Consider the following 13,961-nt stretch of genomic DNA (forward strand, 5'->3'; position numbering starts at 1 on the left):
CCATACTTCACTCCATGTGATTTTGCAGCATTGATAAAGTCAGCCTTACACTTAAATAATAACCCAAGTTCAAACTTTGGGTCATCCATCTTTGTTGCAGGATTGAATACTCTAAACTTCTTTTTGTCCACATCCTTAATCCCTCCTTCATCTTCAGAACTCTCATTGCTGTGCAGCCCATCATGTGATGAATTATCTGACTCCTCCATGCTGCATTCATTATCTTCTTCATTAACAGCAGTTTCCTGTACCTTTTCTTTACCTTTTTTTGCTGTCTTGAACTGTTTAGCAACATTAGTCCAATCTGGAGGCATTTCACTAATAGATTTCATTAGCTCTTCCTCATCACTTATAGCATATTCGCTATCATACAAACTCTCAGGATCACTTGAGACAATATCCTCTATGATCTGCTCTTTATTTTTTTTGAATGACTTTTTACCTTCAGCCTTTCTATTTGATGTCTTCCTTGACTTAGTTCGTGCTCTTCTTCCTTGTCTGCTTCTGCCATGTCTTTCATTTTCATTACCATCAATTTTTGTAACTCCATCAGTTGCATGTTCACCTACATCAGTTTCTACAGCCTCAGCAGTCTCATATTCAGCAGCATCAAGAGTTTTATCATCAACAGCATGACTTTTTGTAGTTTCTCCACTCTCATGTTCAGCAGCATGAGATGCACTTTGGTATGATCCACTCCTGCCACTAACACCACTCTGAGCAGTAACATCTTGATGGCCAACATTCTTTCTCCTCTACTGCATTTTCAATCTTTTTGCAGGTGAAGTTCTCTTCTTCGCAATCTATTTCATCCTCTTACCAGCACATGAAGGAGTTCCTCCATCCATGTTAGAGTCTTGAAAACCACCATCAGTAGCTGGTGTTGGTGTGGGCACATGTACAGATTCTTCTTGACCATTCTCTGGTGTGGCCACACGTACAGATTCTTCATTATTTCTGTTACTATCATGCCTTCTTCCTTCATCATCAACAGCAAAATGAGGCAAATTATATGTTCTTCGATGAATGAAGAACACATCAACTAACCCATACATACTCCCTAATTTAGCCAATTCAGCAGCATCATCCTCTTGCAACATATACACTAATCCATCTGCCATATTCCTACCAGGAATCAGGTAGTAGTAACCCACTGTATAAGGCTCAAATCCAAGTTTATTAGCTATTTCGTCCAACTTACACAGAGACCATTTTTCTGGATTACAATCATCGACTATGTCAACCGAACCTCCTACATAGTCTCTATTTCCTGTATCTCTAAGTTCACCTCCAAAGTGTATACGAATAGAAAAATGCATCTCATTGGCCCCTGTCAGCCATTAAAATGACAATTACTTTGGACCAAGACAGAAAGGTGGAGGCTTTCATAATAAAAATGGGGACCACAGTAAAACTAAATAAAAATTGGGGACCACAGCAAAACTAAGTAAAATAATGAACAATCTTCAATTAATTAACATAAAATACAGTCCTAAGCAAGATTCGTCAACAATTGCTAACCACATTGGTAAAAAAAAAAACTTACCGTAACCCTTTGTGAAGTCCCATTTTCCCGATTCATTCTGCATCTTTTCGAAGATTTTCTTCACGATTTTCTGGCCAAACCTTCAATCGTTTCTCAATCACACCTTACAGGTTTGTCGTCGTCATCATCGGCAGTACATTTCCAAGTTATGCTTGTTAATTTGGGGATGCAATTAGGGTTTCTTCAAACTGTAATTTGAGGGCCAAAGGTGAAATGTGTATTTTGCTGGTGGTCCCCTATCCTTTTGCCTTCAACCGGTAATGAAATGTGTTTTCCGATTTTGCCCCTAAAAATATGACCACGTGAGGGGGGCGTGCTATTTTTAGCCGGAGAAATAAGCAAAAACAAGCAATAGGACCAAATTGGCTCATAATTAAAATGTGAAGGATCATTTTGGCTGATTTTATATATTACGGACTAAAAAAGTGTTTTTGGCAAATGTTAGGAACCAATTTGGCAAATTTCTCTTTTATAAATCTAGAGGAGAGTTAACAGGGAGCAAGACGGAGGAGAAGAAACTCTTACCTACATAGGACAAAAAAAAAAAAAAACGACTCAACAGGGCATAGTAACCACCGTGACTTTTGAGGTTAACTTGGGAGTTAGGTTTAACTACTTATTTCTAAATATCTGAAAAAAAAAATAAACAGGGCATAGTAGCTGGCAATTGCTTAATGATGGGGAAGAAGGGCCAGTACAATTCAGATTTTCGTACAATTGCACGGTTGTAATACATTTCACATGATTTAGTGTATATTTATATTTTTTTTGTTATACATTTAATTTACGTTCTTGTACACAAATTTAATAATTTAATACAATTACGATTGTAAATGTACGACACCTTTTAAAAAAAAGTACAATAACTCTATCGATTGTACAATAGGCTCAATTATACTGCCCCTCTCCAATGATACGCAAGTCTTGGACGATACATGAGAAATTCTAAAACCGACTTCGTTCTTTCTCATTATACATCAACACAACTATTAATCATTTGATCGGCTGGCAGTCATGTGTACTCATTCTAACCACAAAAGGTGCGTATGGAATATGTATGTATCTACGTTTACTGGTGTCAATAACAATCCAATTATATTTATTCATCTAAATTCGTCTATCAATAATTCATCCAAATCTGTCCATTAATTTTAAATGGACCTAAATGGGTATCCAGCAAAACTTATTTAATTGATAGATAGTGAGTTGACTCGATTCACCAATTTTAAAAAAATTATATATTTAAATTCAACTTTTAGTAAGTGTTAAGAAAATAAATTTGAATTTCTTACCAATCTAATAATAATAAAATATTATTATTTCTTGTTAAACAACATGTGCAAAATAAAAAAATAAGTAGAATTTTGATCGACTCATAAATGGGTAATTGGCTATACCCATACCTATTTATTAAATAGGTATAAATAGGTTGACTTAATTATATCTATAACCCAATTATGAGACACTCTTAAACTTGCCCAAATCACTTATTTTGACACCTTTATTTACATCCATCACAGTTAGATTATGTATATTGAGAAGGAAAATAAGTTGGTAAGGATTAACCCTTGATTTCTATTCTATGATCACCGATCATAGAAGTCCCTTTTACCATTCTGTATAAATCGGCTATTCTATTTGTACAGATATGGTAGAGGGGTACATTCAACCCTTGTTTGTCTATTAGTTTTCGGTTTTTCTCCTCAGCGCGGGGTAGAGCAGGTCTCTTAAATACCCTATTGCAGATTTTTTTTTCTTTTCAGTTTTCCCTTTTCTTTTTGCAACTCTTAGAGCATCGCAGACGACTCATCGAGGGGAACCGGCTGTGGTTTTCTCTCAAGCAGATCTCACCTCCCTTGCACTTCCATATAAATTTGCTTTGGTGGGGAAATTCTCCAAGGGACGTCCGTCCATGGAGAACTTACGAAAATTCATAAAAACGCTAGACTTGAAGGAGATGGCCTCTGTTGGTCTGCTAGATTCCAGGCATGTTCTGCTCAAGATGGGAAACGAAGCTGACTTTCATAGAATGTGGTCTAGAGGGATCTGGTATGTTTCTGGGTCTCCTATGAGGGTTTTTAAGTGGGCACTATCCTTCCATGTGGACAAGGAGCCTTCGGTGGTACCGGTGTGGTTCCAACTTCCTAAACTGCCTTTGCATTACTTCCACAAAGATTGCCTCTTTCAGATTGTGAGTGTCCTGGGGATTCCCCTTTTTATGGATGCTGCTACTATGGCTGGGTCTCGCCCAAGTGTTGCAAGAGTGTGTGTAGAGATTGATTTGCTCAAACCGCTGCCTCCGCGAGTGTGGATTGGTAATGGTGACTGTGATGGGTTTTGGCAAACGTTAATCCCAGAAATCCTCCCCAAGTACTGCTGCCATTGCTTTCAGCAGGGACATACTCAAGCTGAGTGTCATGTTCTGAACCCAGCTCTAAAACAAAGGCCTCCTGATGTGGTCAAGTCTGGTGCAGAGAAGCGGCCTGTGCAGTTGCAGTTCCGTCCAAAGAAGAACTCCACCATGGAGGATCGTCCTTTGGATCCTGCCCTTGGGGGGAATTCACCAGGTGTGGGTTCTAAAGTGGCGGGGGATTTCCCATCTAGCTCTCTTCCCCTGGAGCCTGATGAGCAACTTGTGGGGACGGCTGGTATGGGAGTCTCGCAATTGGTCAGGGGAGCTGCGGACTCTCCTGTGCAACAGTCGGGGGCTGGTCTGACTCCTTTGGTGATTGGGGCGGAGCCTTGCCTTGGTGCTAGTGTGTCAGTGGATGTTCCAGCAGGTGGGGTGATGGAGGAGCAGGCTGCTGAGTCGGCTATGCTAAAGGTTCCATTGGCTGATGACAGGGCTGGTGACCTGCAGAAATTTGAGCTGCATGAGGTGATAGACGAGGTGTAGGTTAGGCAAGCGGAAGTTGTAGGAGGGAGTTTGTCTCCTCGGCAAAGCTCCGACCACATTCAACCTCTACATGGGTCCCTGGTTGTGGATATATTCAACTTGGACCCGATCATTCAAAAGGTCCAAACAGATTTGCAGCATGAGGAGAATTTCCAGTTGGTTTCTCATCGGAAGCACAAGGGTGTGCGTGCTATGTTTCCGTCTGACCGTCAGTTGCGCTCTAAGAGTAAAGTTTCCTCTAACTCTTTTTCTGCACTATCTGATGATTAATTACCTTTTTTGGAATATTCGTGGGGTGTCTCACGCCCCTAATTTACGTAGGTTAAAACATTTAATTCGTCAGTACAACATTCCGGTGGTTGCTGTGTGTGAGCCGAAACTGGCTCCTACCCCATCTAATGTAAACTCTATTAAGTTGAAGCTTAGTATGGACTCGGTTATAGTTAATAGTTGTGGTTCGGTATGGGTTTTCTACGATAGATCAGTTTCTTGTAATGTAGTGGGGGAGTCGGATCAGCATGTGTCGGTTCAAATTCAGTCTACTTTATTTGTGGCTCCCGTTATATTTTCCTTTGCCCATGCTAAATGGACGGTGGTGGACCGTGCATCGCTTTGGGCTGGGTTGCTAGAGGATAGATCTGTTTCACTTCCATGGTTTGTGGTGGGTGACTTTAATGTGATTGTGGCAGATGATGAAAAGAGAGGGGGTCGTCCATTTAGAAATTGGGAGGGGGGTGATTTGTTGACGTTTATGTCCTCTGCTGGCTTGTTGGATGCGGGTTTTTCGGGGTCCAGATTTACATGGTGTAATAATAGACAGGGTCAGGCTCGTATTTGGAAAAGGTTAGACAGGTTGCTATATGATCAACTTGCTTTGGATTTGGGGATTATGTACGAGGTCCTGCACTTGGGTAGGGCTCCTTCTGATCATGCACCTTTATTGATGGCGGCGTCTTCTCGTTTGGATAACTCGCCCAAGCCTTTTCGGTTTTTGAATTGTTGGACGTCTCATCAGAGTTTCCTGGAGGTCATTCGGCATAATTGGCAGGTGGATTTTATGGGTGACCCTCTATATGTCCTGGCAGCTAAGCTGCGAAAGTTGAAGAAAGTGCTGCGGGAATGGTCTAAGCATGAATTTGGAGATATTTTTGAGATGGTTAAGGTGGCAGAGCAGGAGGTGATACAGGCGGAAAACTGTTTTGATGAGGACCCTTCGGTTCAGCATCGAATTTGTTTAAGTGAGCGGCGGGCTAGGCTGATTCAAGCGCAGGCAAATGAGGATTCGTTTTGGCGGCAGAAGGCGAGAATCAGATGGTTAGCGGATGGGGATAAAAATTCAAAAATTTTTCATGCAACGGTGGCTGAACGTAGGAGTAAATCCGTTATTCATCGTATTAAATCTTCTGGCGGGGATTGGCTTTGCAGTGAAGAGGATATTGGGAGAGAGGCTGTTAGTTTTTTTCAGGGCTTGTTTTCGAATCAGTCGGGTACGAATAATTTTCATGGGTTAGATGTGATCCCCAAAGTGGTGACGGAGCGGGACAATGATGAATTAGAACGATTCCCTTCTCTAGAGGAAGTTAAGGAAGTCGTTTTCTCCATGGATGCGGATAGTGCGGCTGGTCCTGATGGGTTCTCCGGGAAGTTTTTTGTGGTTGCTTGGGAGATTGTTGCTGAGGATGTTTTTGCAGCTGTTTATCGTTTTTTTGGTGGAGCTGAGTTGCCGAAAAGTATTGCCGCCACATCAATTGTTCTTGTCCCCAAAGTTAGCTCTCCTCAGGATTTTTCGCAGTTTCGCCCAATTAGTTTGTGCTCCTTTGTGAATAAAATTATTTCTAAATTACTGGCGAGGAGACTAGCTAAGCTGTTGCCGGTTATTATCTCTCCTAACCAAAGTGGTTTTGTTCAAGGTCGGCAAATGGCCGATAATTTTTTATTAGCTCAGGAGTTAATTTCTGGCATTCAGAGGCCTTGTCGAGGAGGTAATGTTGTTCTCAAACTTGACATAGCTAAGGCCTATGACAGGGTTTCGTGGCCTTTTTTAATGCAAGTGTTGCGTCGATTTGGATTTGGTGAACGGTGGATTGATATGATCTGGCGGTTGGTGTCCAATGTGTGGTTCTCGGTGATCATTAATGGATCTCCCAAGGGGTTTTTTAAGTCGACCAGGGGATTACGGCAGGGCGATCCTATCTCACCGGCACTGTTTGTTGTGGGTGCAGAGGTGTTGTCTAGGTCATTAAATGCTTTACTGGGTCTTCGAGCGTTTGTTCCATTCAAAGTTCCTAGGGGTTGCCCGCCGATTACCCATCTGGCGTATGCAGATGATGTCATCATTTTTTGTAGCGGTTTGAAGGCCTCTTTACAAGTAATCCTGCGTACTTTGGATGCCTATTGCAGTATATCGAGCCAGCAGGTGAACTATCACAAGAGTTGCTTTCTTGTTGATCGGAAACTGCCTTTGGCGCGTAAACGGGCTATTGCTCGGGTTACAGGTTTTCAGGAGAGGTCGTTTCCCATTAAGTACTTGGGGTGTCCGTTGTATGTTGGGAGGGCGAAACTGTACTTTTTCTCAGAGCTCTGCAATTTGGTGTCGAGGCGTGTGTTATCCTGGTCTGGTAGATTGTTGTCGTCTGGTGGTAAGCTGGTTCTGATCAAAAGTGTTCTCTCCTCTATTCCTATTCATATTATGGCGGCTTCTATGGTCCCTAAAGGGGTAGTCCGCCAATTGGAACAAATCTTTAGTAGCTTCTTATAGGGTAACTCGGATTTCGGCCCTCGGTTTCACTGGATTAAATGGGCAGCCCTGACTAAGCCTGTTGAGGAGGGAGGAGCTGGATTGCGATCGCTACAGTCGATTTTTGATGCTTTCTCTTTAAAGCTTTGGTGGTCTTTTCGCTGTAACACCTCCTTATGGGCGTCCTTCATGCACGCTAAGTATCTCAGTGACAGGCTCCCGTGTCAGGCAGATGTGGTTCGGGGGCAGTCTGGTATCTGGAGAAGGCTGGTTGGCGTCAAATCGTTAGCGGATTCTCATGTTCGCTGGGTTTTGGGCAATGGAGCAGTGGATTTTTGGCATGAGAATTGGATGGGATCTGGTCCGTTATGCGATAAGGTTGAGATTTTTGGGACTCACTCTGTGGCGAACTTTGTTGACCAAGGTCGTTGGAATATTCCTATGTTGCGTCATTGGCTCCCTCCTGCTATTGTGTCATCCATTCTGGGTATCTCTCCTCCTGTCTCACAGCGGCCAGATGAGATGGTTTGGGATTTAACCGAGTCGGGTGTGTTTTCCATTGCATCTGCTTATCAGTTGGTGCGGCAGCCTGCTATTAGGTCGGCTTTTTCTGCGGCTATTTGGCATGCGTTACTTCCCTCTAAAGTGTCTTTTTTCATGTTGAGGTTGGTTGCGGCACGGCTCCCCGTCTTGGAGACGCTTCGCCGTTTTGCGGTGCATGGCCCCTCTCGGTGCTCCTGCTGTGAAGCTCCTGCGGAAGAGACCTTAGATCATATTTTTTGCAATGGGGATTTGCCCAAACGAGTTTGGAATTCGTTTACAAGTGGGGTGGGTGGGCGTTCCTGTGTTTCCACGGTGCGGCATGCGCTGGCGGTATGGTGGCTTCATCCCACATCTAATCCTTGTTTGCGGTTGATTTTCCAATTTCTTCCTTGTTTGGTTTGCTGGCACCTTTGGAGGGCTCGTAATTTGAGGGTTTTTGAAGGTAAGGGAATTTCCTCCCATCTCATTCATTTGAGGGTTGTGGGGGAGCTCCGAGATATTCTCTCTTCCCGCTTTCCTTGCCTGGCGGGTCATAGGTTGTCTTGGGAGGAGCTTATTGGGTTGGCTTCTAGGTGTCGTAGAGCGAGTACGGTACGTTGGGTGAAATGGAGGACTTCTCCTATTCCCCTTCCCAAATTGAATGTTGATGGTTGTTCGAGGGGTAATCCTGGTACATCTGGCGGGGGTGGTATTTTGCGGGATACGGCGGGGTGCTTTGTCTTTGCTTTCTCTTGCTTTTCTGGCGATGTGACTAGTTTGCATTCAGAACTAAGAGCTATGCTATATGGGGTGAAGCTGTGTGTGCAACGCGGCATTATTCCTATTCATGTGGAGTCTGATTCTTTGCTTTTGGTCCGGATGGTGCGAGGGGAGCTCAGGGTTCCTTGGTTTTTGCGACGAGAGTTTGAGGAGCTGATTGCATTCCGGCATCATTTACATGCGGTGACTCATTGTTTTAGAGAGGTCAATAGGGTGGCTGACAGATTGTCTAATGTTGGAGCAGACTCTGGCTCTGATAGGGTGTATGAGACGTTGGCTTTACTTCCATTGTTGGTTAGAGGGGATTGTCAAATGGATGCTTGGGGGATGCCTATGGTTAGAAGGGTTAGACCGTAGTCGTTTGAATATGCATGTACTCCCATTTGTTGGGTTCGTGGATTTGCAAATGCTATTAATAAGACATTATTGTTCAAAAAAAAGAAAAAAAAAAGAAATGTTACAAACAATGAATCTACAGAAACTGTGATTTTGAAAGTTTTAGACCAGCTTTAGCAATTTAAATTCTCAAACTAAATCTATCGTTATTATATCTTGTTATTCTTTTATTTTAAGGTATTTCAACTCTTGAATTCTAGACAAGTGTTTTACATCCCAAGCAATACAAATAATTTTATATATGCTTGTTACTTTTATCTAGAGTACTATTGACAAAGTTGATGTAAGACATACATGGTTACTCGGATGAAGGCATGATCATATGGGTTTATTTCTTTCTTCCCTAATGAAAGCGCCCCCTCCCGACTTCAAATAAACTTCTCTCTGTTTGCCCTTCTTGTCGTTGGCATTGGCAGTTTGGCTGGTACTTTTCTTAGAGATTTTAAGGTCAAGAGTCACTGTCCTGAGATTGGATTAGACTATGAAACCTTGAGGGCCCCGACCCCCGATCCCTCTATATTCCATTTGAGATTCTCTTCACATTAATTTATCTCTAAATTATTATAATAATATAAAATCATCCAATTGTATCATTATTTTTCTTTTGCTCTAGATACATATACTAAAAAGTGTTATTATATTAAAAAAGTATTTTTGATTTAATTTACACTAAATATTTGAACGGTGAAGAATGGGCTAAAATTGTGATAAAATTTATAATGATTATTTAGATGACAAAATTTAATCTATTTCGCATTAGATTTTGTCTAACTAACATAACCAATGAAATATATTGTTAACAGTATTGATTTCTAAAAGTAATTTTTAATTAATTTTATTGAGATGCAATGAAGTGAAATTCTCTAGAGAGTAGACTAGTCCTCTATATTCTACTAGTACAGCCCTATTTTTGGCTTCAGCGACTTCCTCCTTCTGCGTTCTTTTCATGTTGGTTGGTCCTTCTCGAAGCAATATACACAACCAATCTTCTGTCCCATATTCTGTCCCACTCTCTGTCCCACTTTTTATTATATTGCTATTTCTCCTTTATAAACATCATGTTTTAATTCTTTTTTGTTTCCTTAAGATTCAATAACTATTAATTAAGTAAAAAATAAATACAATAGGTTCAAAAAAGTAATATATAATAGAGAATTAAAAAATACAGTAGAAAATTCATAAAAAATTCATTTTTTATGCATTTTGATTTTTTGAGTTTGTTAAATTTTGTGTATTACTCAATTAATAGTTATTGGATCTTAAAAAAATAAAAAAGAATTAAAACATAATATTTATGAAAGAGAAATAGCAATATAATAAAAAATGGGACAGAAAGTGACACAGGATATGAGACAGAAGATCCATAATGGGCCATGGTGCCACAGGCTTTTCAGACATTTTTGGGACTATCCTCCTCCACACGGTACACCACGTAACACAACTATAAATATGTTATAAAATTAATAAAATGAAATACTACAATAGAAATTGAAGAAGTATTAGAGAAATGAGTAGAGAAAGGGATAATGATATCCTTATATTTCAACAAGATACAAAAGTCATCCCAAAGGGTCTTAATGTACCTCTATATATAGGCACTATAAGATTAAAGATACATAAATCTTATTAAACATCCATTACTACAATAATATGAAGAAACCTATGAAACGGTTTCTCCACTACATGAATGGATTTATGAATTGTAACTTCTATACATAAGTAGCCATAAAATCATGAATTAATCCCCTTGGGAATACAAAGGGACATCCACATTTTTGTTATTTCATAACACTTCTCCTTGGATGTCCATTACACAAAGAATATGCCTCGTTAAAACCTTACTAGGGAAAAACCCAGTGGGACCAAAAACCCTAGTGAAGGAAAAAGAGTACACTATTCTTGTGTAATAATTTCTCCCCCTGATGCAAACGTCATTTGAGATCTTTTAATCGTTGCATTCCAATACTCTTTACCAATTTCTCAAATGTCGCAGTTGGTAATGCCTTGGTAAATAAATCGGCCAGATTATTATCTGATCGGATTTGTTGCACATCAATTTCACTATTCTTTTACAAATCATGAGTAAAAAAGAATTTTGGTGAAATATGTTTCGTCCTATCTCCTTTAATATATCCTCCTTTCAATTGAGCTATACAAGCTGCATTATCTTCATATATAATATAGTTGGAGGATTTTCTTTTCCGGAGGATAACCCACAATTCTTCCGGATATAGTGGGTCATTGATCTTAACCAAACACATTCTCGACTGGCTTCATGAATTGCTATTATTTCAGCATGATTCGATGAAGTGGCGGCTAGTGATTGCTTTGTAGATCGCCAAGAAATGGCTGTGCCTCCATATGTAAATAAATAACAAGTCTGAGACCTTGCTTTATGCGGGTCAGATAAATACCCAGCATCAGCATAACCAACCAATTCAGGTTTGGACTTATTTGAATAAAATAAACCAAGATCTATTGTTCCTTGGAGGTAGCGAAAAATATGTTTAATACCATTCCAATGTCGTCTTGTGGGCGAGGAACTAAATCTTGCTAATAAATTTACTGCAAATGATATATCAGGTTTTGTACAATTAGCAAGATACATTAGTGCATCAATTGCACTAAGATATGGTACTTCAGGACCAAGTATCTCTTCATTTTCCTCTCGTGGTCTAAAAGGATCCTTATTAGGATCTAATGATCTGACAACCATTGGGGTACTCAATGTATGTGCTTTGTCCATATAAAATCGCTTTAATACCTTCCGGGTATAAGCAGTTTGGTGGACAAAAATTCCACCTTTCAAATGCTCAATTTGTAAACCAAGGCAGAATTTTGTCTTTCCAAAATCTTTGATCTCAAATTCTTTCTTTAAATATTCAACACTATTTTGAATCTCTTCAGGAGTTCCAATTAAATTTAGATCATCAACATATACCGCAATTATCACAAAATTTGATCCATTTTTCTTGATAAAAACACATGGACATATTGGATCATTGGTATAACCTTCTTTTGTCAGACATTCATTGAAACGGTTATACCACATACGTCCAGATTGTTTGAGCCCATACAGAGACCTTTGTAATTTAATAGAATAAATATTTTAGGATTTGATTTGCATCCTTCAGGCATGTTGAATCTTTCGGGAATTCTCATATAAATATCATTTTCAAGATTCCCATATAAATATGCAGTAACGACGTCCATTAGACGCATATCTAATTTTTCATGTACTGCAAAACTCACAAGATATCTAAATGTGATAGCATCCACTACAGGTGAATACGTTTCATCATAATCAAATCCAGGCCTTTGTGAAAATCCTTGGGTTACAAGTCTTGCTCTATATCTCACAATTTCATTTTTCTCATTTCTTTTTCTCACAAATACCCATTTATATCCTACTGGCTTTACACCTTCAGGTGTTTGGACTACAGGTCCAAAAACTTTTCTTTTAGCCAGTGAGTCCAATTCAGATTGGATCGCATCTTTCCATTTTGGCCAATCATTTCTACCTCGACATTCATCAACCGATCTAGGTTCATGATCCTCGTCCTCTGCCATAATATCAAGTGCTATATTATATGCGAAAATATTATCAATAATTATTTCTTTTCGGTTCCAACTTTTTCTTGAAGTGACAAAATTCAACCTCCTGAAGAGGTCGCTCCTAAAGAGCCAATTCTTGAAGAGAATGAAATCTTTGGAACCAAGAGGTCTCCCACGCTTCAGGCGTGCTTTAGACTCATTAGCACTTGTGATTTGTCCTTCAGGGACATCAATTTTAATCAGAGCATTTTCAGCAGGAATATGTGATTTAGTAACTCTTTTGGAGTCATTAAATGCATCCGGTAATTGATTTGCAATTTTTTGTAAATGTATAATCCTTTGAACTTCTAATTCACATTCTTTAGTACGAGAATCAAGGAAATTCAATGATATTTTCCAAGTGATTTCCTTTTTCGGTTGATTTTTATCTCCCCCTAATGTCGGAAAATGTGATTCGTCAAAATGACAATCTGCAAATCTCGCAGTAAATAAATCACCTGTTAATGGTTCCATATACTTAATGATTGAAGGTGATTCATATCCGACATATATCCCCAATCTTCTTTGTGGGCCCAATTTACGACGTTGGGGCGGTGCAATTGGGATATAGACCGCACAACCAAATATTCGTAAATGAGAAATATTTGGCTCATAACCAAAAATTAATTGTAGAGGAGAATAAGTGTGATAATTTGTCGGCCTAATTCTCACATGTGTTGCTGCATGTAAAATAGCATGTCCCCAAGCAGATGAAGGAAGCTTAGACCTCATCAACAATGGTCTAGCAATTAATTGTAGCCGTTTAATAAGTGATTCGGCTAAACCATTTTGTGTGTGAACATAGGCTACAGGATATTCAACAGTTATTCCAATGGACATACAATAATCGTCAAAAGCATGCGACGAATATTCACCAGCATTATCTAGACGAATTTTCTTTATTGAAAAATCTGGAAATTGTGCTCGCAATTTAATTATTTGAGCAAGTAATCTCGCAAATGCCAAGTTACGAGTAGATAATAAACATACATGTGACTGATAGGGTGTAATTTTATTATTTATTTTATTATTAATTTCCCCTATTACCTGATCCAATGTGGATTAATTGTCAGATTCTATTCATTTTTGGCATTTGTACTTATCATAGGGACTAGGAGCAAAATATAATAAAATGAGTGAAAATCTCGCATTCCAAGTGATGTCTGGCGGGGTCGTGTCAACTCAGGTCTTCACAAGTCCAGAAGTTTAGCATAGAAAGGAAACTTACTTTGGCAGCTCAGCGGGAGAGAAAAAAGCCAAAGTTTGATTAGGACTCTAGTGCTTTTGGGAGTAGGGCCGGCCGCAAGAGAGAAACAAATAAAAGCAACAAATGGAGTTGGGGGCAGCCGTGACTTCACTTGGGGAATTAATCCCGTAAGCCCCTGGCTAGAGGCTAGGGAGAAGACATTAGCATCCTCTTCCACTTTGTACTTTTTCTTTCATTCTTAATTATTCGGATTCCTTCATCATATAGAGAAGGATGTCCTCGA

This window comes from Coffea arabica, chromosome 5c (assembly GCF_036785885.1).
Source record: "Coffea arabica cultivar ET-39 chromosome 5c, Coffea Arabica ET-39 HiFi, whole genome shotgun sequence".
Classification (NCBI taxonomy): domain Eukaryota; kingdom Viridiplantae; phylum Streptophyta; class Magnoliopsida; order Gentianales; family Rubiaceae; genus Coffea; species Coffea arabica.